The sequence below is a fragment of the Vidua macroura genome, chromosome Z, assembly GCF_024509145.1.
Source record: "Vidua macroura isolate BioBank_ID:100142 chromosome Z, ASM2450914v1, whole genome shotgun sequence".
Taxonomy (NCBI): Eukaryota; Metazoa; Chordata; class Aves; order Passeriformes; family Viduidae; genus Vidua; species Vidua macroura.
Genome location: NC_071611.1, coordinates 29,686,033 through 29,713,300, shown reverse-complemented (window position 1 = coordinate 29,713,300; position 27,268 = coordinate 29,686,033). Strand labels below are relative to the sequence as shown.

At 37.5% G+C, this 27,268-nt stretch overlaps 1 protein-coding gene and 1 long non-coding RNA gene across 4 annotated transcripts in view; one reads left to right on the top strand and one right to left on the bottom strand.

Annotated features, from left to right (window-relative positions):
• ADAMTS6 (ADAM metallopeptidase with thrombospondin type 1 motif 6) overlaps window positions 1–27,268 on the bottom strand; it is a 133,212-nt gene that overhangs the window by 87,042 nt on the left and 18,902 nt on the right. The gene's annotated exons all lie outside the window — the stretch shown is intronic.
• LOC128822138 (uncharacterized) lies at window positions 21,128–26,762 on the top strand. Of its 2 annotated transcripts, XR_008441364.1 has the most exons (6): window positions 21,128–21,347; window positions 21,458–21,486; window positions 21,696–21,865; window positions 23,554–23,611; window positions 26,465–26,564; window positions 26,709–26,762. It is a non-coding gene; the product is annotated as an uncharacterized LOC128822138 (long non-coding RNA). The 2 variants fall into 2 exon arrangements; XR_008441365.1 differs by lacking the exon at window positions 21,696–21,865.

Sequence of the window (27,268 nt, the reverse complement as noted above, 5' to 3'; positions counted from 1 at the left end):
AGCCACCTACCTGTGTGACAATGGTGATTTCAATAATATTCAGGGATAACACAGAGATTCAACATTTGCAGTATCACCAGAGTGTAGGAAATACATGACTTGTTGCATTCTGAACCTCAAAAGTGTTTGAAACTTTTATTGCAACCTCGGTATTGAGCCAAAATTTAGATGGTGTTATACAGATGTAGCTAGCTCAAACTGGGCTAGAAAATAAATCAGAAATTTCTACATATCTGCTCTAATTACACTGTTAAATTATCTATCAGTACATTCAGGATCAGTCCAGCAACTAATACATAAAGCTTTTTTTCAAAGGACATTAACACTGAACAGCTTAAGCAGCTTGTAGGGCAATGTTTTTTTAGAGTGTGGTAATGCAACTAAGTCTGGGGAAAAAGAAAGCTAGCAAAACTAATTACATAGGTGTGGTTGGGGGCATCCTGCCACACAGCAGAAAATAGGAAGCAACTAGTCTAGACCTCTGGCAGAAGGGAAACACAACTAACAGCTATGATTACTAACCAAGTTTTAGCTCTGTTGTACGGAAATAAATTAGATAAGTTAGAGCAATAACATATTGCACATATATTTCTACGTTTTTCTATTATTTCTTACTGTGATTTTACTGTGGGTATGCCTTTTTTTTACAAATTTCTGAATATTGTAAATAGTTAGTTTACAATCCCTGAGAAGATCACATACTCAAAATGTCCAGTTTATTTACCCTTACTCACACTGCATATGGCATAAAAGGCTAAGCCTTGGCTGTAAAGAATAGAAGTTAATTAGGATGACAGACCACACCTGGTACAGAAGAACCTAAGAATTGTAACATGGGCCAGACCACAGATTCCACTATCCCAATACCCTGCCTTCACAATGAACTAAGGGAAGGCCCAAGAAAGAATAACACCACTGTAAGCATAAAATGTCAATTATACCAGTACTCTCCCAACTATTTTTGGCTCAGAAATTTTGAGACAGATGTGCTTCTGTGTATTTAGTACTTTCAATGGATTTTTCTTCTGTGAACATGCCTAGCCAACCTTTCAACCTATACATATGTCCAGCTTCCATAAAGTGACTTGCCAAGAAATTTCAACATTAGCTAAACCTTGCATTAAAAAGGGCTGCCTCCCTTCTCCTGGTTTTGAGTCTTTATTCTTCTACATTTTCTGGACAGCCTCAATTTCTTGTGGTGAAAGATGCTATGAACCATTTTTTCCTCATTTATGCCCTCCATACAATCTTGTGACTGGTTAGATCACTGTAGTGCTGTCGCAGATGTGACTTTTCCAAAAGTTGAGTTCTCCAAGTAAGAGAATCCTCAATTTAGCCATTCCTTGTAAAGGAAGTCACAGATTTTTCAATCATCCTTGCTTCTCTTCTCAATTCTCTGAAAACCTTTTGAGATGAGAAGGCCATAGTGATACAAACTATTCAAGATGTAGGCATACCATGCCCAGTTTAATCAACCACAAAATACATTTTAATACATTTAATTTGCTGGATTAACAATGTATACTTGACAAGTAGTCCAAATGTTCTCAGGAAAATAATAATATTATCCAGTAACAGGAACAGTGGTTGTGTTTTGCTACTTCTGGTTGATATTCATACAAAATTTCTGAGAAAAAGATTGAAACTCTTACACATATACTGTAACAACTTATTTTTCCTGAAAATAATGAGAACCCTGTGCTTGGACTCAATTAAAGAATCACAAAATTACATTAAAAAAAAGAGCTAAATTTCAGTAGCTTAGTGCATTAATTAGAACCTTCTTCAGTCAATGCAATAAAGCTTATTTGCTGACTTCTTCTAAAGGTCAAAAACAAAGAGAGTCATTCCACCTAAATTATTTTTAACCTGAACTAGAATCAAAATAATTTTTTGTCCCAAGATGATACTCACAATCTATTTTACAAGTTTAGTGCTTTTTCCTATAAGTATGTGTTACAATAAGTTACAAGAAAGGATTTCTCCTCTTCAAAAAATGTCAGCAACAATTTGATCTGATTGCTTAAAGAACAATACAAAGCCAATTGAGTGCTGGACATCTGAGGTAGTTTTCCATACTACATGCAAAATATAAGTAATAAAGTTTGAAGCTAGCATGTTCTGGGGTCTGCTTACGAACTGAAATGAAAATAAATACACAGAGTGACTGAATTAAATGGCAGCAGAGGCAAAGACTGCTCTAACAAAGAGGATCAGTTTAAAAGAAATACACAAGTTTACAAGAAGAAAAATAAGTCAGAGATCTTGTCTGAGGTTGTAAGAGCACATCAACCTGACATGTTAAGACCAGAAGGAACTTAATTTGATTTTCTGTGTTTTTTAAAAGGGGCTGGCAAATGGAATACATGCATTTCACATGGATCTTTGAAGTGTGTCTGTATGAAAAGCAGAACCCATACAATTCAGAATTGCATGCAAATCTTTGTTTCATCCTCTTTTCGATGTAATACAAGCGAGGAAGAAATATTAGCTCTATTGAAGACAAAAAAAGTTTGTGTAGCATCTATTATCATTTTCTGTCTAACTTATTTTTTACAAATCATTTGTCATCACATGTCAACAGCAACTAACTGTTGTGAATGAAGGGCTGAATAGTATGAGAACATTAACTGACTTTACAGCAGTCACTCCTCATAAACCACATCACTCTTATTGTATATAGGTTAGGATTAGTCAACTGTATCTATCCAGGCTGTCTGCAGCGTATGTCCTTGCTTCCTCTTACCTTAAAGAATCTAAGAGTGAAGCTGGTGCAATTTATTTTATTACTCCTGACAAAAAGAAAAAGAATCACAGAACTAGATAGGAAAGAAAATGGGCTTCAGAAACCATGATCTATCTTGCAAAGAGATGTACGTGTTATGTATATGAATTCTTCAACCTAAGCTATTAAATCCGTATTAAAACTACATGATTGTCAAAAGGAATTTCTCAGTGATTCCTTAGGTTTAAACCTTCCATACATGATTCAAGCCTTCACTTTGTAAACTAGTCTTTCAAAGTATTTAGCTACTTTTGTCTTTTCTGAAAACAGTTCCAGTTATATTTCCAAAATTAGTTTGGTTCCCCCATAAAGTTCTATTACTTTTTTTTTTTGACAATCTACTCCTTCATATTAAAATTAACTTGAATTTCTGTTTTATTTTTTACCACATACTGCATATTACCATGAGACTATTAAAATAATTATTCCCATGAGTTTTATAAAATTTTAAATGCTGAACAGAAATTTTGGCTGGCTCTAAGGAGAACCTTTATTCCCATGAGGGCAGTCCAGTAGTAAAGAGTCCTGCCCAAAAGGGTTTTGCAAGATTTGACAGGGTAAAGTCTTGTGAAACCTAGTTTGATCTCATAGCTCACTCTGCTTAGGGGATAACATTGGACTGAAGACCTCCAGAGGTCCCTTTCAGACTGAATACAATAGATTCTAAGTAGGTGTTACCTAAAAATCTTCACATCATTTAATTAATAGTTATGAAAAAATAAATATTACATTCTAACACAAGTCTTCAGAATATTATAGGAAAGCAAATTACATGTAAATGACATTACTCAAAATGGAAGCATCATTAGAACCATAGTTATTGTATAGTATTAATTTTTTCATCAGTACAGAAAACTAGGGGAAGAGGTTCCCTCTCCCTTCCACTCTGAGTTGGAATAATTCTACATCTTCCTAACAACTACACATGAAAGCTCTTGAACTTCATTCCCCAATTAGTTGACTGTGAAGTTTTAAACACCTGACATTGTTCTGTAAAGCACAATCTTCTGCAATGCCAACACAATTGCCCAAAACACTAACCGTAAGAAATCCAGGAAGTTCAAGCTGAAAGAAAAATAAGCATGCCTTATTTCTTTTTGCCTCATTAAATTTTAGAAATTAAAGTAGCCAAACCATTATAAATAATGCCAGGTAAATACTGTAAGTTCTACAAACAAGAAAAAAATCACATCCGAGAAAATATTTCTTTCAATTGTGGCTGAAAAATTGGGAGAATTTCACTGTATTAATGTCACAAAATCATTATTTTTAAATTATTAGTTTCATTTATGTAAAGTTATTGATCTAAAACACTTAACTTCTCCCCAGATATATACAAAAGGAAGGATCAATTTAGAAGTTGAATGAAGTAAGGATGATTTAAATAACATGTAGGAACTACCACTATTTGATTTTCTTTTTAATTTATTAACTGTAATTTCTGTTTTATAAAGTAGTCTGATTCTCATTTGTTCAGTTTAAGTCATTTTAGTGTTTCTATTATTGTCAAGCATGGCTTTATTCAATAAATCCAAGTCATTTGTAAATGTAAATACGTTAATCAAATTCCCACTTTTGCTTGGAAGAACCTGGAAAAAAACATGTGGTGTTCCTCAGAACTGTGTTGGGGCCAGTCCTGTCTAATATCTTTATCAATTATGCGCATAAACCTCCGCAAGTTCACAGATGACACCAAGCTGGGTGGGAGTGCTGATCTGCTGGAGGGCAGGAAGGCTCTGCAGAGGGATCTGGGCAGGCTGGATCATCGGCTGAGGCCAATGGTGTGAGGTTCAACAAGGCCCAGTGCTGGGTGCTGCCCTTGGGTCACAACAACCCCAGGCAGCTCCACAGGCCGGGGCAGAGTGGCTGCAAAGGACGTGGGGGTGCTGGTGACGGCAGCTGAGCCAGGGTGTGCCCAGGTGGCCAAGAAGGCCAATGGCATCCTGGCCTGGATCAGCAATGGTGCGGCCAGCAGGAGCAGGGCAGGGATTGTCCTCTGTACTGGGCACTGGTGAGGCCAAACCTCAAATCCAGCACTGTGTTCAGTTTTTGGTCACTCCCTACAACTCACTGAGGTGATGGAGTGGGGATAGAGAAGGGCAATAGAGGTGGGGAAGGGTCTGGAGCACAGGTCCTGTGAGGAGCAGCTGAGGGAGCTGGGGATGTTTAGCCCAGGAAAAAGAAGGCTCAGGGGAGACCTTATCACTCTCTACAACTGCCTGAGAGGAAGCTGTAGAAAGGTGAGGGTCAGCCTCTTCTTACAGGCAACAAGTGACATGATGAGGGGAAACGGCCTTAAATTGTGCCAGGGGAGGTTTGGATTACATACTAGGAAACATTTTTTCACAGAAAGGGTTGTAAAGCATTGGAACAGGCTGCTCAGGGAAGTGGTGGAATCACCTTCTCTGGAAATGTTCAAAACACATGTGAATATGAGATTTGAAAATATGGTCTATTGGTGGTGATGGTGGGTTGACAGTTGGACATGATAATCTTAAATGTCTTTTTGAACCTTAATGATTCTATTATTCTATGATTCTAACTTGTAAAAGCCTAAAGCAAAAAAACTGAATTAAAATGTTATTTTTATTAGTTAAAAATTTTTATAAAATTAAGATTCATGAATCTGTTTAAGTTCTTGAGCTACTTAAGAGAATGTGCCAGAAAAGAGTTTCCTTCCAGTAATGTGGATAGAGATGGCAATTTCAGCAGTGCACAGACTATAAAGAAGAGCCACATGTTTCAGTGAAGTTACTACCTCTAGAACAGCACCATACTATTTAGAATGCCATTTTGAGGAAGAGGCACATACAGGAACAAAGTTTTTTGGACTGCCAAACAATCTGCTTAATTGACTCAAGACATAACCAAAAACAGAATTGCAAAACATCACAATTTTCCTGACCAAGTGCATCTCATACTATTGCTATTGTTTTATGCTTGTTTTTTTTAACCACTAAATAATTAACAATCATAACCAAAATGTGACTAAAATGGAACAGCTTCAAAACCAGTCTTGGTCAAAGACCCATAAACACTTCCATGGCTTATGAGACTGAATTTCACACATCTGAAAAATTCCTTGGTTTTGCTAGTATTTGAAGTACAATTTCTTGTTCTTTACTGATTTCAAACAGACCGTTCACAATTGCATAACATATTTCACTCTGCTTTGGCAGGTGGTTGAAAAAGCTCATAGGGTAGAAATTTCTTCTGAAAGAATCTGGACAATGAACATTTGTCAGCATTACTTATGACCTTGCAATTTCTAAGCAGGACTAATTGTCCTAAAATAACAATATAAGCAAATACCTTTCATTACAGTTAAATTAATGTGCAAGCTAAGGAACTGCCTGTACCTCTTCCTGCCTATTTATCCAATCACTTAGCACTCCCTTTTTCAAGCTGCTGAGAGTAATAAATGAGAGATTTACATGCGTGTGTCTGGCTGAAGTGGTGTGAAGGTAATCCAAATGCAACCTCAGTGCTATCCAAAGAGCCATCTCAAAAGGTCTGAAAAAGAATCACGTACATTTGGAAGCTGAATGTTATCAGCTCCCAAAACTACAAGTTCTACAGTTTTCAGAACACAATCTGAACAAAATGTTCAGAAATAACAAAAATATTAACTTGAATCATTTACACTTGATGTCCTAACATAATGTTACAAATACCTACAGCAGTGATTTGATCCAAACAGCCATATTGGAGAGTCATTCCTTCTGCAACTCACTATAAAGTTAATTTTAAAACAAGGTTTTGTAACTGGCTATACGGAAAAGAAAAAATGAATTTTGGCAGTTTCTATCCTTCCTGCTCCGACCTTAAGGCATCTTGTCCTCCAAGATCCTAACTGCATTAACTCTCAGCTTATTGACAATGAAACAGTCAGCTTCTTGGACTAAGCCAACTTCTATTATCTTGTTACTTCCTATTAAGTTGCTTATATCTCTAACTATTACACAGACTCTTGTATTTCCCTGGCATGAGCCTTACTCTATGTAGATCTAGGCGTCTTCCCAGGAAAGTCATGTTGATCAATACGTGCTTAAAACTCCAAAACATGTAAAACTGTAAGTCATTTAGGAACTATGTCTCAACTTCAAAAAGAATCCAAACAAAAATATGAAAAAAAATATTTTCATTAAATGATCTGAATATTCTTCCTTCTCCATTAGACTGATAAGGATTTGACACTCCAGTTAGTCTTATACCAATCTAAAGCCATTACTAAGAGTTCCAAAATTTCATCCTTCATGAGTGAGTAATTAGTCTGGTTACACAAATTCCAGACTACCAAAATTACATCTCACTGCTAAGATATGCTACTGACAACATTTTCAATTTTTTTAAAACAACAAAAGATCAGAAATTATGTCACTCCTTTGAAAATCACTTGGGAGGGCAAGTCAGGGGAGGGGGCAGGCAGCAGGGGTGAGAATTAAAAATGGGGAAAAATTAAATAAGTGAAAATGAAATATTGAAACAATTCAATATTTCATGTTTTTTTGTTTCTAGATATTTAAGTATTTTTCAATTAAATCTATTATTCCTAAGAACTAACAATAACTTGCTTTTGCAAAGGAAAAACATCTCTCCATTTGTTCACAGACCTTCTTTTAGTACCTGTTATGTCAGAACAAGTGTTTTCAGAGCATCCCTCCAAAACTGATACAAGACTCAAAGCTCATTAATAGATTCATTAACGAATGATTCATTCATTTAGCAGTTTGATTGCTAAAAACAATGTCAGTCACTGTAGCAACTTCTGTAATATGGACACATATCTTCTTCTACTTAGAGAAATACTAATTATAATAATTACCTATTATAATAATTACCTAATTAACAGAGAATTATTCTGAATGACAACTATATTCTGAGAGATATTAAAAAGCTTTCAATTCCAAATTATAAAACTCACAATGACTGCTCATTTTAAAAAAAAGAATATAAAGTGCATATGTATAGAAACATCCTTTTTCTGCAGTACCCAGGACACAAGTGTATCTTGCCAGCAAACCACAATACCACATGCCCAAAAACTCAGACTCCAGACTAACAGTAAACTGTCAAACTCTGAAAACTCATGAAGGTACTGATTCAAAATGACTGTGGACTTAAGCTGTGGGGACATATTCAGGATAATTTGTTTGCCCAAGAAAGGCTTGGGCAGAAAAAACAGGTAATTAACTATTTCAAGTCATGTGAAGATTTCTTTGGCAGGGGGCAGGCAGGCAGGAATCTAGAAAGCTAGAATCTATAAATGTAATTATGTCCAGAAGTCCAAATCTAATCTAAAATTCTATAGAAAGAAAGATGGTGTACCATCCAATCTGGAGAACAATGCAAGGTGTGACTGGTAATGTATTAAAAGAGCATTAAAGCAGGAAAGGGCACAAAATAATGATTCTGCTTTCAAAGTCACCACCAAAAGAAATTTGATTCTGGGAGAATCTATTCCTCAGTGCTCATCACCATATAACAGGTCATCAATCCCAGGGCAGATAGCTGATAGCTTTTACTAAAGTGGCCACAGATTGCTGGTTGAGAATATATCACAGGTATCAGGAACAAAACATCACAAAACATCAGAGGAGCACACCTCAGTTGTAATTTCTGTTTGGGAAGTTAAAGAGCATTTATCTTTTCATTTTACCAGATTACAAAGAGAAAGAGAACTCCAATTAAAGAGTAAAACTAAATCCATGAGGAACAGCAGATTATGCATCTGAAGCATAATTATAAAAGATAAGCATATAACATTCTTTTCTGCTTTGTGGAAGCTCTCACTGAATACTATAAAAAGCTTATCTTTCCTGATTTAACTGTCCTCTCAAGAAAGAAAAACTCAAACTAAAATCAAACCAAACTAAACAAACAAGAAAAAAAAAAACACAAAAAAGTAAGCAAAAAAAAAAAAAAAAAAAAAAACCCACAAACCAAAAATCTTTCGATGTATCCAGTAATGTTACTTCAAATCTGTATCATAAAACAGAATGAGCAGCATTATAATATGAGCATATTTCCATGTTCTTATATGTTTCTTATTTCCATCTGTAACTTGCTAAATTCTCTTACAGTGGAAAGTAGAGAAAAAGTATGAAGAAGGCGTGGACACTGTTTTTCAATGACCAGGCTGCACAAAACCAGAAGAATCCAGACTACCCTAATCTGCTATATAAAGGGCTAAAAGAAAAAGCACATGGTATGAAGTCTGTGGATGGTATAAAAGCACAGTGTCTTTGGCATAAGTACTAACAATAATGAAGAGATAGTAAGCCCAGTTTCTCTTGTTGCCATGGGTTCAGGGGACGCAGATATCTGCAGCATGGCATGGACAAAGGTACTAACAGTCAAAACTGTAAGACCGTAACTTTATATGACCCAAGCACACTGGCAGTAAAATACAATTTCCAAGTGAATTTCAATAACATGCATATGAGAAGCATGTATTTAAATACTGTGCTTCATATTTAAAAGGATTTACAGGTTATTTGCATTTATGCCTGCAGTGGCGCAATCAGACCTTTTAGCAGGTAAGAACCCATAGTAAGAGATCCTGTTTGGATACAATGAGTGCAGAGTATCAATACAACTCAATGTGTAAGTTTCACACAGAGAATTTTCACCTTGGCATGAACACAACTCTATCAAAATCATAAGGCTTAGGTGAGTAAAGATTTGGCAATGAGGCCCTGCTAGGTGCAAGCTGAGGAGTGAAGGTTGGAGGAGTGTATGTATGGGGGGGCATAACAAGTATTTTAATACTAACACACACAGCAGTTCACAGAAAAAAATCAAGCAGCCATAGCAAAGACTGAGACAAGCAAGAATGTAATAGTTAAACAGAAATTTTGTCAGAATATGACAATTGATACTCATGTTCTAATGAGCAGTGGTAGTCAGGATCAATTCTATACTGTAAAAAAAGGGAACCTTAAATACAGATGACCTAGCACCTTGGTGACTCAGAGGGAAGAGTGCCATCTACTGAGGCAATAACTTAATTATAATACATCCAGCATATCCTGTTTTTGTTGTGAAACAGAAAAGGAGTTCTAAAAGCAATATTTAAGTGCCTTCTGTAACTTATAGAAAATCTAAGCTTTTTATTTTGAAATATTACTATAATTTATCTGATGGTGGATCTGTGTTCTTAGTAGGTTAGTGTTTTAGCTGAATTAATATTTAAAATATGTTTGAATAGCTTCTAAGATCTCTATTTCTAAATAACCTAGGAGCTTTAGTTTCCAAGTAAAATATGTCACTTCTTGAATATTCTGCCTCTTAAAAAAACCTCATATTTGGACATAGAAACATGAAGATACTCAAAGTGACAACTGAAAAAGGCCTTTATGCCTTTTTATTTTCCTTCATATAAGATTCTAGTGTTGAGTTTAAGTATGTTGGAGGACAAAAAAAAAAAAAATAAAAACATAAGGAACCAGTTACAGAAGATATTCCGAATTTATTTGACCTTTGGGTTAATAAACTTGCTGATAATCAACCAGAAGCATACTTTTCAGCAAAATTAACTACTTCTAGAAACATATGCAGTAGTCAAAGAAAAGTACATAACCTCTTAGTGTGTTCTGTTTGACACTCTTTGCCAAGTATAGCAGAATATTATTTGTGTACAGATTTCAAATTCTTTAACTTAAATTGTATAACGTAAGAGGTTAGTTCTGGATGTTTGAACTAATTCCTCCTGTGCTTTATATATTTGCTAAGTATACAATACAATCTGAAATCTGGTCATTGGAAAGTACTAGAAATGGAGCACAAACTGCACTGTCAATGTCTCTTTAAAGGTTATAGGTCTATCTTAAATTTTGTTCTCCACTACAGAATAGTAAAACAATAGCAAATTGTCTTACTGGAACCCTTGCCAAACTTAAAATCTGCATGAAAACTATTGCAATACTTGTATAATGTTTGATTTCTACTTTTTCACCTCTCTGGTTTCATTTTTCAAATAGCTTACCTCACTTGTGTTTTACTATCTTAATGGGCATTCAAATGCATACACATGGTAGTTTACTCAAGTATAATAAACCACAGCTTTATGATGGCTATTTTAAAAAAATTCAAAAAAATTCATCTGTGGAAAGCAAAGCTTCAGAAATCTGACCATGTTTCTACAGTTACCTAAAAAAAGCTGTATTGAAATATGAAGCAATCATGAGCTGGTATTCTTGGATTTAACCTCACCAAATGTAACAGGAAATTACTTGGTAACTATTTGGAAAAAAATAGATGCATGGAGTAGAAGATCATCAAGACTTTGGTTTGAGAGCAACTATAAAACTATGTCTCATATAGTGTTCAGGGAGTGTATAGCACTGAAAAACTAGAATTTCTCAGCTTGATTTCAGCATATAAAACTGACATAATTCCTAACAACAATATATGCTGTGACATATATAAAGGGCAAAATGACAGTTGAAAATGAGTAAGATATTTTCGTAGATTACATAAATTACGTTACTTACCAGCAAACCAAGTTCTTCAAGATACTTTATCCAAATACACATTTTCATAAAAATACTACTACCGATACCATTATTTTTTTGCCCTAGTATTTACAGGCAACCATTCTCTGTCTGGTTTGTACTGACTGGGTACTTTCCAGGTGCCCCATCCAGCTCCATCTCCATTACCAAGCATGGGAGTTGCACGGGGCTCTGAGCAAACAGACGGTTTCTGCTCACTGCCTGGGCTGGCAGCATATGGCTTTCCAAATGTGTTTGGTTTACAGGTTTGAGCTGGTATCCAGCTTCTACCTTCCAGCAGGTCCCCATCATGGTGCTTCATCTGCCTGCCTGAGTGATGGGTCGAGCACAGTTCCTGTGTGCTCTGAGTACATGTTCCTGTAGCATGAGCAATATTGTGAAGCTGGACCCAGAGTTACCCACATCCCCCAGAACTTATATGCTGTCATGGAAATATGGTGGGATTTCCCATGCTCCACGTACTCCAATAATTTCCCTAATTTTCAAAATCAAGGTTGTGAAGAGTTAGGAAGGAGAAAGCAGGATGGGAGAATGTGGTTCATCAGTGTAGATTCTGATGCACAATAGATACCAGTAGTAAATTTGCTTCCTTCTCATATTACTGTCAATACACATCATCTTTGCTATAGAGGACTGTAGCACTGAGTTTCTGGAGACTGTTTCTGGGATACAGGGCAATAGAAACTGTGTGCCTCTACTCAGAGCTGCATCCATCCCAAGCAATCACCCGGCGTTCACAGTGAACATTTATCCCTGTGTTAGAGACCACAGAATTATTTGAAGTGGAAGGGAACTTAAAGATCACCTAGTTGCAACCCCACCACCCTCAACAGGGAACCTTTCCACTAGATCAATTTGCTCAGGGTCCAAGCTGTCCTTGAACATCTTCAGGGATGGGGCATCAGACACATCTGCGCAAACTGCTCCCAGTGCCTCACTATAGTGAGTAAAGAATTTTCTCCATGTATCTAAGCTAATCTACTCTCTTTCTTTTTAAAACTATTCCCCCTTGCCCTATCACTACATGCTCTCATAAAAAGTCCCTCTTAAGCTCTCATAGTCTCCTTTTAGCTACTGGAAGGATACAATAAAGTCTGACTGGGGCATTGTCTTTACAGGATAAACAACCTCTGAGCCTTTCCTCATAGGAGAGGTTTTCCATTCCTCTAGTCGTCTTAATGGTCTATCTCTGGACTCACTCCTGCCCTTCCGGTTCTGAGGACCACAGAGCTGGATGCAATACTCTCCATGAGATGTTAAAGAGCAGAGCAGAGGAGAGCAGAGCAGCAGAATCACCTCCTTCAACCCGCTACCCATATCTTTTTGATGCAACTCAGGGCACATTTGGCTTTCTGAAATCCAAATGCATATTGCTGGGTCATGTCCATCTTTTCATCCAGTCTCAAGACCCTTTTGGCAGGGCTGCTCTCAATCCCTTCATTCCCTAAACTGTGTTGATACTGGGGTTGCTGTGACCCAGGTGCAGCACCTTATAATTGGCCTTGTTGGATCTTCTGATGCTCACACAGATCCACCTCTCCAGCTTATTCAGGGCCCTCTGGATGACATCTCATCCTTCAGGTGTGTCAACAGCACCACTCAGCTTCAGGTCATCTGCAAATCTGTTGAGGGTGCACTCAATCCCTTTGTATATGTCATTGATGAAGACATTAAATAACAGTGGTGCCAATATGGACCCTGAGGGCATCACTTGTCTGACATCCATCAGAACTCTGAGCCATTGACCACTCCCCACTGGATATGATCATCCAACCAGTTCCTTATCCACTGAACAGTACACCCCTCAAATCCACCTCTCTCCAATTTGGCAAGAAGGATATTGTAAGGGACCATGCCAAAGGCTCTACAGGGTCTGCATAAATGACATCTGTAGCTCCTCCCTTATCCACTCATGTAGTCGCTTCCTTGTAAAAGGCCACTACATTGGTCAAGGGGGACTTTTTTCCACTCACCAGGTACTTCACACGACTGGCACAACTGGCCAACTCTCTCAGAACTCTGAGGTGCATTCTCATCAAATGCTATGTATTTATGTATATTCAGGTTCTTCAGCTGGTCAAGAACTTGCATTTCACTTAGAGTGGGAAGAAATTTGCTACCCCAGTCCTTGTTTTGCGGTCCATGACAGACATAGAAATATTTTTCAACAGAGCATGCATGATAGAATGAGTTCTGAAACGTAAGGCAAGGTCTTCCTTAGCAGATCACTACCCATTTGGTAATTTTAACTAGATTACTGTTATTCCAGATCTTTCAGCTATAAAGGCAAGTATCAGTAAAGAAATTGGTTTGCTTTTAGTAAGTTTAGTCATATATAAGTGAAAGTCTTCACACCAATTACGTAAAAGACATTAAAACAAATACACAGAGAGCTAAGAGAGGGGAGGTTCGCCCTTTTGGAAGAAGAAAATGGCCTGTCTCAACCTAGGGCAATCAAAAGAAAAGAAGAAAGACTGCTGTTAATGAGTGGGGAGGTCTTACACATGTGGGTTAGGGCAATGCCAAGCACAAATACAGGCTGGGTGAAGAATGAATTGAGTAGCCCTGAGAAACATTTGGAGATATTGGTTTACGAGAGGCTGGACATGACCCAGCCATGGGCACTCACAGCCCAGAAAGCCACACGTGTCCTGGGCTGCATCCAGAGCAGTGTGGGCAGCAGGGCCAGGGAGGGGATTCTGCCCCTCTGCTCTGCTCTGCTGAGACCCCACCTGCAGTGCTGCATCAGCTCTGGGGTCCCAGTACATGGGAAGGACATGGACCTACTGGAGCAAGTCCAGAAGAGGCCACAAAAATTATTAGAGGGATGGAGCACCTCTCCTGGAGGACAGGCTGAGAGAGTGGGATTGTTCAGCCTGGAGAAGAAAAGGCTTTGTGAACACTTTACTGCAGCCCTCCAGTACCTAAAAAGAAAGCTGGAGAGAGACTTTTTACTAGAGCTTGTTGTGATAGGAGAAGAGGTAATGTATGAAATTGCCTCAAATGTAAGAGATAAACATGACCTTTTTCTCTGTTATGTCTTATCCCCTTTATTCAAAATACTATATTAAACTGTCTCTTACATATATATGTATCTTTGATATTGTGTTACCAGACACAAAATCTTTGGTTTTTAATTTACTCTTTTCTTTAATTTCTATCCAGTTTTTAATCTAGCATCTAATACAGTAGTTTACCTAACAGTATTTGACACAATGGAAACAGCAATTCCAGAACCAAAGTGTTTTACTGTGAGCTAGAAAAAACGACGCACACTGAAACAGTAAAGCTAAAAGATAACTTGGGAAAACAGGTCCACTTAAACTGATTAAGTGTCAAGTGATGAAGTGTTTTGTCTCTAAAAACACACACTGATAAATTCCATTATATGCTTGTCATTTACAAAAATCAAATACATTTACCAGTGTGTCTGAAATCCAAAATTCAGGCATTCTCATGAAGGAGATTCACACACTGAGGACTGTACATTGTCTTAGTATAAAAAAACTTTTCCTCTGAGCCTCTGAACAGACTTTACAGACTGCATATTTCTAACTATGTAGAATCAAGGGACAACAGTACTTCCAAAGTTGAAGACAATGATCTAACAGCAGAAAGGTTGAAATTCCTTAATGAAATACCCTATGGGAATGGAAAGAATTTTAAATGAGAAAAATCTGTCCCAGTTGAACATGACTTCTCACTGCCAAATCTTCCACAAGACTACAGAGTAGCACAGGAACTAAACCCTTAGCCAAAGGACCTTGATGAACCTTTCAGTTTTGTGAGTTTTTATTATGTACCTATTGTCTCTAGACCTTAAAAAAATTTCAAAGTACACATTTATTTTACACTGCTATGGGGGTATGATTCCAAATAACAGTTTAACAATAGAACAATTCTATTTCTATGAGGTGATTTTAGAAACAGGACACTAAAACACATCTGTATCACCAGTCCCACAAAACATTACTCCAGACTACCTCACAGAAAATACTTTTATACAGCTGCACCAGACACTTGGGACACAAGTGATTTAAGATTTGTATGGGAGAAGACTCTCTTTAACACACAATGAGGGAGGAAAGGATACAACTGAACAAGGATGGCGGAAAATCTTATGGCATATAATATTTGCAAGATACAAGTAGATACAATGACCTCTAACAAAAGAAGGCACAGTGAAATAACATCACTGAAACAGCAGAAATAATTTTGCAGGCCTAAAGAAAATAGCATTAACATTTTTATTCCCTTTCCTCATTCTACAGAAGTCATATAACTTGAACTCAAGTCACAACATCAGCATGGCAAGCAAAAAAAAACCTGTGAGGTTGGGAGCATTGCTTTTTAAAAATAACACTATGGCATTGTAAAAGAAGTCCTAAGTATTACATTTTGTTTTAAGAGTGACACTTTGGTGGCTCAGACTGAGGAATCTGCATGGTTTTGTTGGCTTTAAAGTGTGGAAGGAAAAAGTGGTTTTGGTGTCATTCCCCACACATGCACACACACAAAATATTCTTTTGTTCCTCCCCCTCCCTTCCATACACTAAATCTAGTTGTTATCACCTATAATCAAGAAGAAAGTACTCTGCCCTCTAAATGGCCTTAATCCTTCAATATGATATACTCATGCAGAGTTAGCTTTTAGATATATATAGTTGTGCAGAGCCAAGTTAATATTTAAGGCACTTGGCATAAGTATTAGAGTTTGACTTAGAGATCAAAATACAGGACTGCAGCCACAGTAAATATTCTTCCTGATAACTCACTAAACAGAAACACTTAAAGAGAAGTTACATGTATAGAGGTCACAAAGTATGATAAAATTATGTATTATAATTATATATTATTCTGATGGCAGAAAGGCCTTTTGGATGAGGCTGAGAAATATTAAAATCTTCTTTTACAGCCAAAGCAGCCACACTGAATCTGTGCATCTCTAACAGCTCAATGTTTTAATATATTCTTGATTCTTCTAATGGTCAAAGCAATTGCAATTTATCCATTACACATAAATAGATGCATCAAATTTATTGAAATGAAACTGCTGCATGTAACTAATAATGATTTTTCTCCAACTAGAATGCAATTTATTTCACTCTCTGTGCTACCACAAAAAACATCATACCGTGGTATAAAGGAAATTGAAGGAAATTTTAATCTTCAGGCAGGAAAATACATACTGAAAAAAATTACCTCTCCTCTCTGAAAGAATGCAAGTCACCACTACACCCTTCCACACTAAAACACTTCATATATTCAGTGCTTGCCTGAATAAGTTTCAAGTAAAAACCTCTATAAACCATTAAGAAAAGCTTATGTCAGTTTGAAGGGATGTACAGTGATAAAACAGTTCAAAACAGAGAAAAAATAGAGAATAATACAAAATAAACAGATAAGGTCCAGAAGGAATTCTAGTCAAAATTAAAGAATACTTTCACCATGCACGATGAAAGTAGATGAGAAGAGAGAGAGGCAAAGGTGACAAAAAATTCTTTGGTTTTTAGCTGGTTAAGACCAGCTCTGTAGGTTACTTACTTTGTATACAAAAGTAAGTACAGCATACTTTAGGAATCAATCTGAAGATACAAATTGGGTACTTAAAATAATTTTAATCATGGATTAACAAGTCAGAGAGAAACAGAAACAATTCTCACATAAAACCAGAATGAGAAAATTACTATTGCAATATGTGCTGAAAAAATAGTGATTGTTGGGCCAATTCTGCAAGTCAAATAATCAGAAATACCTTCTTGGCAGTTTGAGTTGACAAGAGTTCGCTGTACTAGATCAAATATTTTCTATAGTTATTTACCCAAGAGTTCCCTGCACTAGGTCTAACATTTTCTATCGTTAATTACCACATTGCTGGAATTTACCATCCTAACTGTGTACAAAAATAAACGTTAAAATAAAACATGCATTACCCTACTTATTTTAGTATTCATTCCACTTATGTAAGACCTCAAGTTTATACTTACTATGCAAAATCTAAATATAAAAAGCTTCTTGAGCATAAAAGCACTTTTCATATAAAACAGTGTTTTCCTATTTGTGATACTTGATGCTGATCGTGACCAGACCAGTGTTCCAATTCTAGTTCAACAGCATTTATAACTTAAATCCACTTCTCTCTCTGGATATAAAATAATTACAAAATGCAACAGAGCAAAAGTACATGAAACACTCAGTACAAAGGATCTATACACAATTTGGTGCCAAACCATCAAATATTAAAATACCCATCACTATTGAGAAGCTAACACTTTGACTCAATAAACCACTCTAAGCTGCTTGAATATAACTGTTGCCTATTAATGAAGTGACCAGTCATTACTCAAAAGAAGATACATTCACATATATATTTTAAAAATTAATTCAAATTGTTGATTAAAAGTCTTAGCTTGAGGTAGCACTACCACATGTGTCAGTTGTGGTAAGCCTTGGCAATGCACATACAACTTTGAGCTGTCTCCACAGTGTTCACAGAATCTCAGACCTTATGGATCATCCAGTTCCAACTCCCTTGCTTTCACCAGGGATACCTTTCACTGGACCAGATGCTCAAAGCTGCATCCAACCTAGCCTTGAACACTTTCAGGTATGAGGTATTTACAACTTTGCTGAGGAACTCGTAACAGTGCCTCACCACCCACAAAGTGAAGAATTTCTTTCTAATAACTTATCTAAACCATAGAATCATAAAATAGATAAAATAGATAGGACCTATCAGGATCATTGAGACCAGCTCCAGGCTCTGCTCTCCCCAGTAATTACATCATGTGCCCAAGAGCATTGTCCAAAAACTTCCTGAACTCTGGCAGACTTGCTGCTGTGACCACTTCCCTGGAGCGCCTGTGGCAGTGTCCAACCATCCTCTGGTTGAAGAAATTTTTTCTAATACCCAATATAAACCTTCTCTTTAATGCTATTTTTCCCTTGGGTCCTGTCACTAGTCATCAGAGAGAAGAAATGAGTGTCAGTCCCTCTATTTCCCCCTGTGAGGAAGCTGTAGACCATGATGAGTGTCCCCTCAGTCTCCTCCAGACCAACTGACCTCAGCCACTCCTCATATGGCTTTTTCTCTATAACTTTCACCATCTTTGTAGCACTCCTTTAGAGTCTCTGTAGTAGTTTAATATCTTTCTTATACTGTAGCACCCAAAACTGCCCCCTCACTCGAGATGAGGCCACTCCAGTGCAGAGCAGAGCAGGGCAATCCCCTCCCTTGCTCAGCTGGCAATGCGGTGCCTGAAGCCCCAAGGACTCACTTGGCCCTCCTGGCTGCCAGGTCACACCACTCATTCCTGTTTTCAGGAATTCCTACCCTTTTTCAGTTTAGAGAATCACAGAATAATCAAGCCTGAAAGAGGTATTCAAGATCATCTGTTCAACCACCAACCCAGCACAACCATTGTCACCTCTAAAGCATATCCCTAAGTGTCACATTGAGAACACTTCCAGAAATGATTACTGTACTACCTCCCTGGGCAACTTATTCTAATGCTTATTCCACATTTGCAGTGAAAAAATATTGTCTAATATCTAATCTGAGCGTCCTCTGGCACAACTTGAGCCCATTTCCTTTTGTCCTTTTAATTGACACTTGGCAGAAGAGGTTGGCCTCCACCCCACTACAACCTCCTTTCATATTGTTGTAGAGAGCCATGAGGTTTCCTCTGAGCCTCCCCTTTTCCAAACTAAATAGCTCCAGATACCTCAGCCTAATAGTGCTCCAGCCCTCTGATTTCCTTTGTGGCCCTCCTCTGGACCTAATTCAAATGGTCCACATCCTTCTTATGATGGGGGCCTCAGAGCTGGATGAAGGACTGCAGGTGGGGTCTCATGAGAGTAGAACGGGAGAATCACCTCCTTGCCCTGCTGGCCACACTCCTTTGGATGCAGCCCATGAAAAAACTGGCTTTCTGGGCTGCAAATGCACATTGACAGGTCATGTCCAGCATCTCATCTGCTGATCCCTCAAGACCCCTTCTGCAGGGCTGCTCTCAATCCATTCTCCATTCAGCCTGTGTCCATGTTTGGGACAGCCCTAACCCACATGTAGGATCTTACACTTTGCTTTGTTGACCCCCCTGAGGTTTGCACTGGCCCAGCTCTCAAGTCTGTCCAGGTCCCTCTGGATGCCATCCCTTCCCTCCAGCGTGTCACCTGCCCCACAGGGCCTGGTGCTGTCAGTGACCTTGCTGAGGTGTGCTCGATCCCACCATCAATGTTGCCAACAGAGAAGTTAAAGTGTGCTGGTCCCAGTATCAACCCCTGAGGAATGCTACTCGTCACTGATCTCCATGTGTTCACAGAGCAGTTGACTGGTCATCTTTTTGAGTGCAACAATCCAGACAATTCCTTATCCACTGGGTAGTCCATTCATCAAATCCATGTCTCCACAGTTTAGAGATGAGGATGTCATGTGGGACAATACCAAATACTTTGGAGAAGTCCAGGTAGATGACATCACTCATTATTCCCTTATCCATCAAAACTGTAAGTCAGTCACAGAAGGCCACCAAATTGGTCTGGCAAAATTTCCCCTTGGTGAAGTTATGTCGGCTGTCACCAATGACCTCCTTATTTTCCAAGTGCCCCAGCATAGTTTCCAGGAGCATTCAATCAATGATCTTGCTGAGCATAGAGATGAGACTGACTAGCCTGTAGTTTTCCAGATATTTTCTTTTTCCTTTTTTAAAAATGGGGGCTATGTTTCCCATTTTCAGTCACTGGAAACTTTACTGAGCTGTCATGGTTTCAAAAATACAATGAATAGTGGCTTAGCCATTTTCTCCACCAGTTCCCTCATGACAGCTGGATACAGCCCAGCAGGTCCCATGGACTCATGCACCTTCAGATTCCTTAAATGGTCTCAGACCTGATCTTTTCCTAGCCAGTGCTTCTACATTCTATAGTGATAGCCACTGATATTTATAGCCAGCGATATACAATTCTATATTGCCTTCTGCAACTCAGGCAGTGTTGGCTGGACGACTTGCCAGTGAAGACTGAGCAAAAAAGTAATTGAGTACTTTGGCCTTCTCCATGTCCCAGGTAACCAAGTCTCCTGCTTCCTTCTGGAGAGGACCCACATTTTCCCTAGTTTTCCTTCTATCATTGACATACTAAGAGAAGTTTCTCTTGTTGCCCTTGACAGCCCTCAGCAAGTTTAATTCTATTAGAGCTTTGGCTTTCCTAATCCGATCCCTGCCTGCTCACACAATCTCTCTGAATTCCTCCCAAGCTACTTTTCCCCACTTCCACCCTCTGCATGCTTACATTTTTGTGTCTGAATTTGTTCAGAAACTCCTTATTCATCTTTGAAGGCCTCCTGGAACTTCTGACTGACTTCTTTGTTAGGATGCATTGCTTCTGACTTAGAGGAGATGACCCTTGAATATTAACCAGATTTCTTGGGCCCCTCTTCCCTGTGCAAGTCTTTATCCCACAGTACTCTGTACCACTGTGTTGTCCCTTCAACAGCTGTCTGAGTGGCCGAGGTCTCCATGAGGACCAGTGTTTGGGAATATAAGGCTGCTCCTATCTGTCTATAGAGGGCCTCACCCATTTGGTCTTCCTGTTCAGACCCCCACTATAATGTCACCTGCCCTCCCTTTAATCCTAATCTGTAAACTCACAGTTGGATTTCCATCAATCAGTTAGAGCTCTGTGCACTCCAACTGGTCACTGACATAGAAGGCAACACCCTCTGCTTGTCTCCTCTGTCTGTCTTTGTGAAACAGCCCCTATAATTCCATTCCAACACGCAGTCATAGGAGTCATCCCACAACATCTCTGTGACACAGATAAGACTATAGCCCTGCTATGGCACGCACAGGGCTCCATTTTGTTTATTCTTCATGCTACATGCATTAGTACAGAGGTACTTAAAATGAGTCCTTGATGAAGGATGAAGCCAACTTACTGGCTTGAGCAGCTGGAATTCCTTCGTGCTGCTCTTCATGTGTTCTCCTGCTGACCTCTGGTCGCTCTCCAAGCTCTGGGCATCTCTTGCTGGCCCTGGGATCAAACTGGTAGGAGTGGAATGAATTGAGGTTCCTTTCCTCCAGCAGCTTTTGCCTAAAGCCCTCTTCACCATCTTGGCAAGCCTATGACTGAAGATGCTCTTCTCCCTCTCTGACAGATCGACCCCATCAGTCTGCAAGAGACTAGGTGTCATGGACTGCTTCCATACAGATTTGAAATACTATATATAGTGCATATTAATAGTTTAAATTAGGAGTACCTAGAATTTGGCATTAAGTGCATGTTTGGATGTTTAATGAATGACTAGTGATTTAAGAATGACACTTGATTATGCAGTATCAGAAGAGATTTTTTTATTCACAGTTGATAATATTGTTATTGTTGTCCTGCATTAGATTGATGAGAAGCCATACAGCAAGGAAAGGCCAAATCAGAAGTTCAAAGATTTACAAGTCTAGAAATGAGTAAGAATTACAGCATCAAAAACTCCAAAAATTGTTGCAAATGTGGAGTATATTCCCACTTGGAATACTCCCACTGCCACAATTTCACTTGCTGATAATAGGTTAGTATGGCAGCAAGTAAAGAGAACTGAAAAAAATAATGGTAGGAGGAACTAGAATACAGTGTATGAAAGAGTAAATCTACACAAGACTTGCTAGTCATTTTATGCGTTTACAATTGCACATTTAATTCTTTACAGTTTGCCAGACCACTGCTCTTTCACAGGCTGTGACAACATAAATAGTTTCACCAGAATTTCAGTTAGTTCTCAGTGTTATCTGAGTCTTCATATTCCAGCAACCATATTTTCTAGAGTTAACTATATATAACAAAGACTGTATAGCATGTGTCTTACACTTACTTCATACATTAACAACTGTAAAACATGTATCTTTAGAAAAGTAGAAATGCCAGTCAAGGAAGTAACTGGGAATGCATATTCACAAATAATTGGGAATGCAACATAGGCAGTAATGTAATTCTTAATACACCACATGTAAACAAATGTGGTGTATTTTCTACATCAAATTTCTCATTCATTAAAATATTTGTATTTGAGCTGAAAACAAAAGAGTTTGATTTTATAAGAATTTAAAGAAAAAAATTATCTCTTGTTTAGCAAATCTATTTCAAAATCAGCTTCAGTACCAATTAGCCCTGCACATGTGGTTAGTCTAGCATGGCAATTACAAAATATTCAAGTACAGAATTTTAACTACAGATTTTTACTATACTTCCACCATCCAGGTCTGTCAGAATTTTAATAGTTATTGAAGTTACATTTCATCAAATGTACAGAAAGTTACAATTGCAGACACGAAATATAATTTATTTCTTTACTTGAGATGATTCTGTAATATCCTCTGTTCCTGCCTATTCACACCTGCTCTTTGAAAAGAACTAGAAAACTTCCAGACACTTCCCTTGAAGTGTCACTGCTTTGCTGTAGATTCACTGAGAGCAAGCAAGCAGGAGGAAAAAAATCACCAAAAAAACCACTCTAAGTAGCGCTAATCACTTTGGAAAGTACGCTTAACACATTGAATATACTTAAAAATTAGTTAGGAAGTTTATAAAAGCCATTAATTTAATACAGAAATTGCTATCTCTTCAGCAAAAATACCATACCTAATTTTAAGAAGGTTGAGACACTCATGCATATTACTTCGTTATTCCACTACAACATTTTTCAGAAAGTTTAAGCAGCATGGAACAGACAGTGCTCAGTTTAGGTTTTACTTCATTATTTGCATAATTAAAATGAAATAGCTATAAGCTCAAATTGAAATCTTATCCAGATCCTACTAAAATAATGGGCATACTGCAAATGACCTCAAAGCATAAAGAATCATGCCCTTCATTAGAAAGATTGGAGTAAATTATCAGAAACTAGAGAATAGTGAATACTAGAATTAAATAGTTATGATGTTGCCACTAAAAGAATGAATTTACAACCAGTGTCCTAATTAAAACCATGTTTTTAATGTACTCTTATACATAACCAATCTATTAAAAGGTAGCTGTAAACTTGAGCTAAATAGTCCAGACTCATGTTTAAAATGTGAAGAAAACATGAAATTGTAGTACATATATAGTCCTGTGCAGCAAGAGACAGAATTTATGCAACAGATCACAAACAAAATCCAAAATTGATCAAAATCCAGGGAATAAACTGGCCTAATATGTTTTTCTGGATTGTTAAGAATAAGAAAAAAAAAATACTCACTGGCAAATGTATTATTCTGCCAGTCATTGTAGGTTATGAAAATAATAACATCCCCAAGAGAAGGGAAAAACATAGAAGAAGGTAAGTATTCTACTTAGACTATTAAGAAAACTTAAAAATTATATATTTTTAAACAAGTGTATGTACTTTATAAAAATTTTTAAAAAGAAAGCAAAATACAACATTTCGAACTGCTAGAAAGCCCTTTGTCAGATATCTGGCCAAGCAGTAACTGAGTGTTCTAGCAGATATCCCAAACTATTACCACCAAACATTTCCTGGAAAAACTATAATTTGAATAGTTTTATGACCCTTTGTGCAACTCAGAAGGTGAATGCTTGGAGAAAAAAAAAAGGGGGGGGGGGGGGAGTAGAGCATAAGAAAGTATTTTTCACTGTTTTTTCTTCTTTCTCTGCTAAGTCTAGTATACAAATGGAAAAAATTATTTACAAACTACAGAAGACATTTAACATACCATTACTATCAACAGCATATGTAGTTTGGCATTTTATAGGTTTATCCTGATACATTTTTAATTGCCAAAAGCTTCATTGCCACATTTAGAGGAAGACTTTAACTGGGGCAGTTATGAGTTGCACTGCTCATCCTGTGTGCTGGTAGATATTCTCCAATTTTCCAATTCAGAAAATCACCAGGTCTGTAACCAGCTCCCCTCAGTGAGCACATCTTAAGATAAATTTGTGGGATTACACCCAAAATTTCTGTCTCTCCTATTTCAGCTGAGATAGGAGAACATTATTTTTATTCAGTCTTTTTATTTGGTACCATTTATTTTAATCAATCTAACAACAACAACAACAACAACAACAACAACAAAAAGAAGAAGAAAAGAGCTTTCAGACTTCAAGTCAGAGCATGAAAATCTGAGCTTAACTCCACGACATTGGTCACTCTTCTGGATTTGGTATTAAAAAAAGCACATTTTGAACACATTTTGTCCATCTGGAATGGATTAGGCAAACTCTGGTATACCTTACACCTTTTCCATCTTTTCACCCTCACAGACTAAAATTTTATAAACTAAATCAGAATACACATCTTGTAACTAACCAGCTATACACTAAGAGTCAGCTAATGGCATCAGAAATTAAAAACAGCAGCCCTTTTATTAATTAGAAAACATTCCACTCACATGTTGTGCTTGTTAATTAACTGCAAATAACCAGCTGGTTGACATTTGCCATGCAATAAGCAGTTTTTCAGATTCACATTCTAGCTACTTAATTGTTCCACATGAGTTCCCTCAAATCCCACAGGGTCTATTTGATTCCCTTCAGCTACAAAATATAGGAATAAAGTTTAAAGATAAATTTACCCACATCCATCCCTCAAAAAACCCCAAACAAACAAACAAACAAAAAAGCACTCACAAAAAAAAAAAATTCTCAGCCATGAGTGGACACCTGAACAATATTTCCAACTTTATTCTGCTAACATGAGGTGGGGGAATAAAAAAACCCACCCGACAAGTTTATAACTGTCACAGAAAGGGGAATTACATAAAATACCAAGGGATTTTATTAATTTCCAACTACTTCCTATTTTCTTCTACTGCCTGTTTTATCTACTGATTTCTGCCATGTCACAGCCTACAGACTCTCACCTCACAAAAAGACAGAAAATGGGTAACAGAGTATTCTTCACTGAGATCTTTGAGTAGGTTTCCCCCCCCACAGAAAATGCACAGTGCTTGCAATATTGGAACATGGCTCTAGACCCAGATTTACCTAAAGTTCACAACAGATCACAGTTGTTATGCTGCATCTCTCAGTACAATTTTTCTTTTATCAATCTATCATCATTCCAAAGAATATGCCTTAGCAGAGATAGCAAAAACCCCCCAACATGTTTTTGGCACAGAAGTAAGAATATAAAAGCTATGACAGTGGTGCCATATCTAGCAACATGACTGATTCAAATGGTCAATAGCAGATCTCTAAAAAGGAGTGTAAGGAATACATCCAATGCATAGAGACCCTGGAATAAATATTCCTATGTGAAGCACTGCACACAACATAAAATGCCTCACTTTCCTCAGTCTGTTGAGCAAAGCCCTAGTAGACTTCAATTTTGTTTGAGTTTTTTTCCCCCAAATACTTAATTTTGAATGTGCAGATACATTTTTTCCTCTTAAACCCCTTCAACTCCCTGAAAACAAAGATACATGGGAATTTAATGCTACTATTTGGAAAGCTGACTCCTTACATTTTATATATCTGCAGAGACAGACACTAAGGGCAATATATGCCTCTCTGCTTTTCAAACCTCTCCCTCAATCTTACACATGTGGTCACAAGAAAACCAAGTCAATGGGCACTGTTATGATTTTTGCACAAAAATCAAATAAGGAAACACAGTCTCCTGTCAGGGGCTTAAATTTATATCAAGAAACTCCAGCAGAAAAACCTAAAAGGCTACACAAAGAACAAGGGTGAAAACTGCTCCATGGACTTCAGAGTCAAGTAAATAAGAAACAAGACACAGAATTACAGCTTGAAATTGGGGCTCTTCTTACAAACAGAGGAACTAGCCACAGGATGAGGATCCAAGACAAGGCTATGAAAACAGAAATGTTTTGGATCTACAGATTTATTGGACAAAGCTAGGAAATTGTGCTCATGGAGCTGGATAAGACTACCTTGTATAAAAGAGGAATCTTGCAACAACTTAAGAAGCTGAGAAGAAAAGTGTAAAATGCCTCAGAAAAGAAGCATAACAATCTTGGATCTGCAGGAGTAAAGGAATCTGCAGAGCCCTGGCTGGTTGGCCTCACCTTGCTACCAAATGCCTTAACTAGTACAGAACCTGATAGGGGAATGTTACTTACTATTGCAGATTAAAAATATATTACTAACCTACAGGCAACTGACATGCAAAAGGGAAAGAGTATTCATTAAACAAATTTTCTTTTAGGACTGCTGTCTGGACAATGCAACTACAAAACCATCCCCAGCTGCCTAAAAACTCTGTTATTTAAAAAAATAAAGGCATGATTGTGGCCATCTCTACACAGGTATGCAAAATGAAACAAGAAACGTTTTGTTTCTCTTGAGTATCTACAGCAACGTCAGAAACATTCCTCTTCTTATATTATGAACCACAAGAATTACAAGAGTTTAGAATTACTGCCATTTAAATATACTTTCTATGTCCTAAGAAAAGCTGGCAGCACCGGCCTGCACATTGGATGCATCTCACATACAAATGGAAGTGCTTCTTACCCATAAGGGCACATGAATGAGGAAACAACTGATTGAAGCATTGTGAAATTAATCTTATGCATATACAATAAACATAAATCAATTCTGTAAAATTCTCTCCTTGAAAGACTCAAAAAATCAACCACGTAACAATGCCTGCCATATGGGCTTCAGTAGTGTTGCTAGAGAAATGCTGCATACTAATACTGATGTTAATGCCAACAGCAGCCATATCACACTACTTAGCAATATACCTACTTAATTAGTTAGAAGTACAGCAAAATACAAGCTGTACCCAGCAAAAATACAAGTGTCTGTTAAGAGAGAGCTCATTCACTGTCTCACAGTATTAGTATACACAAACCCACTTAAGACCCAGACATATAGAAAAAATATACCATCTGGGGTACTGAGCATTTTTACTCTCATCAGTACAACCTGAAAATCAAGGTGTATTTGACTTAATCAATTATCAAAATTTATATTATATCAATTATTAGCTTGTATCAAAATAAAA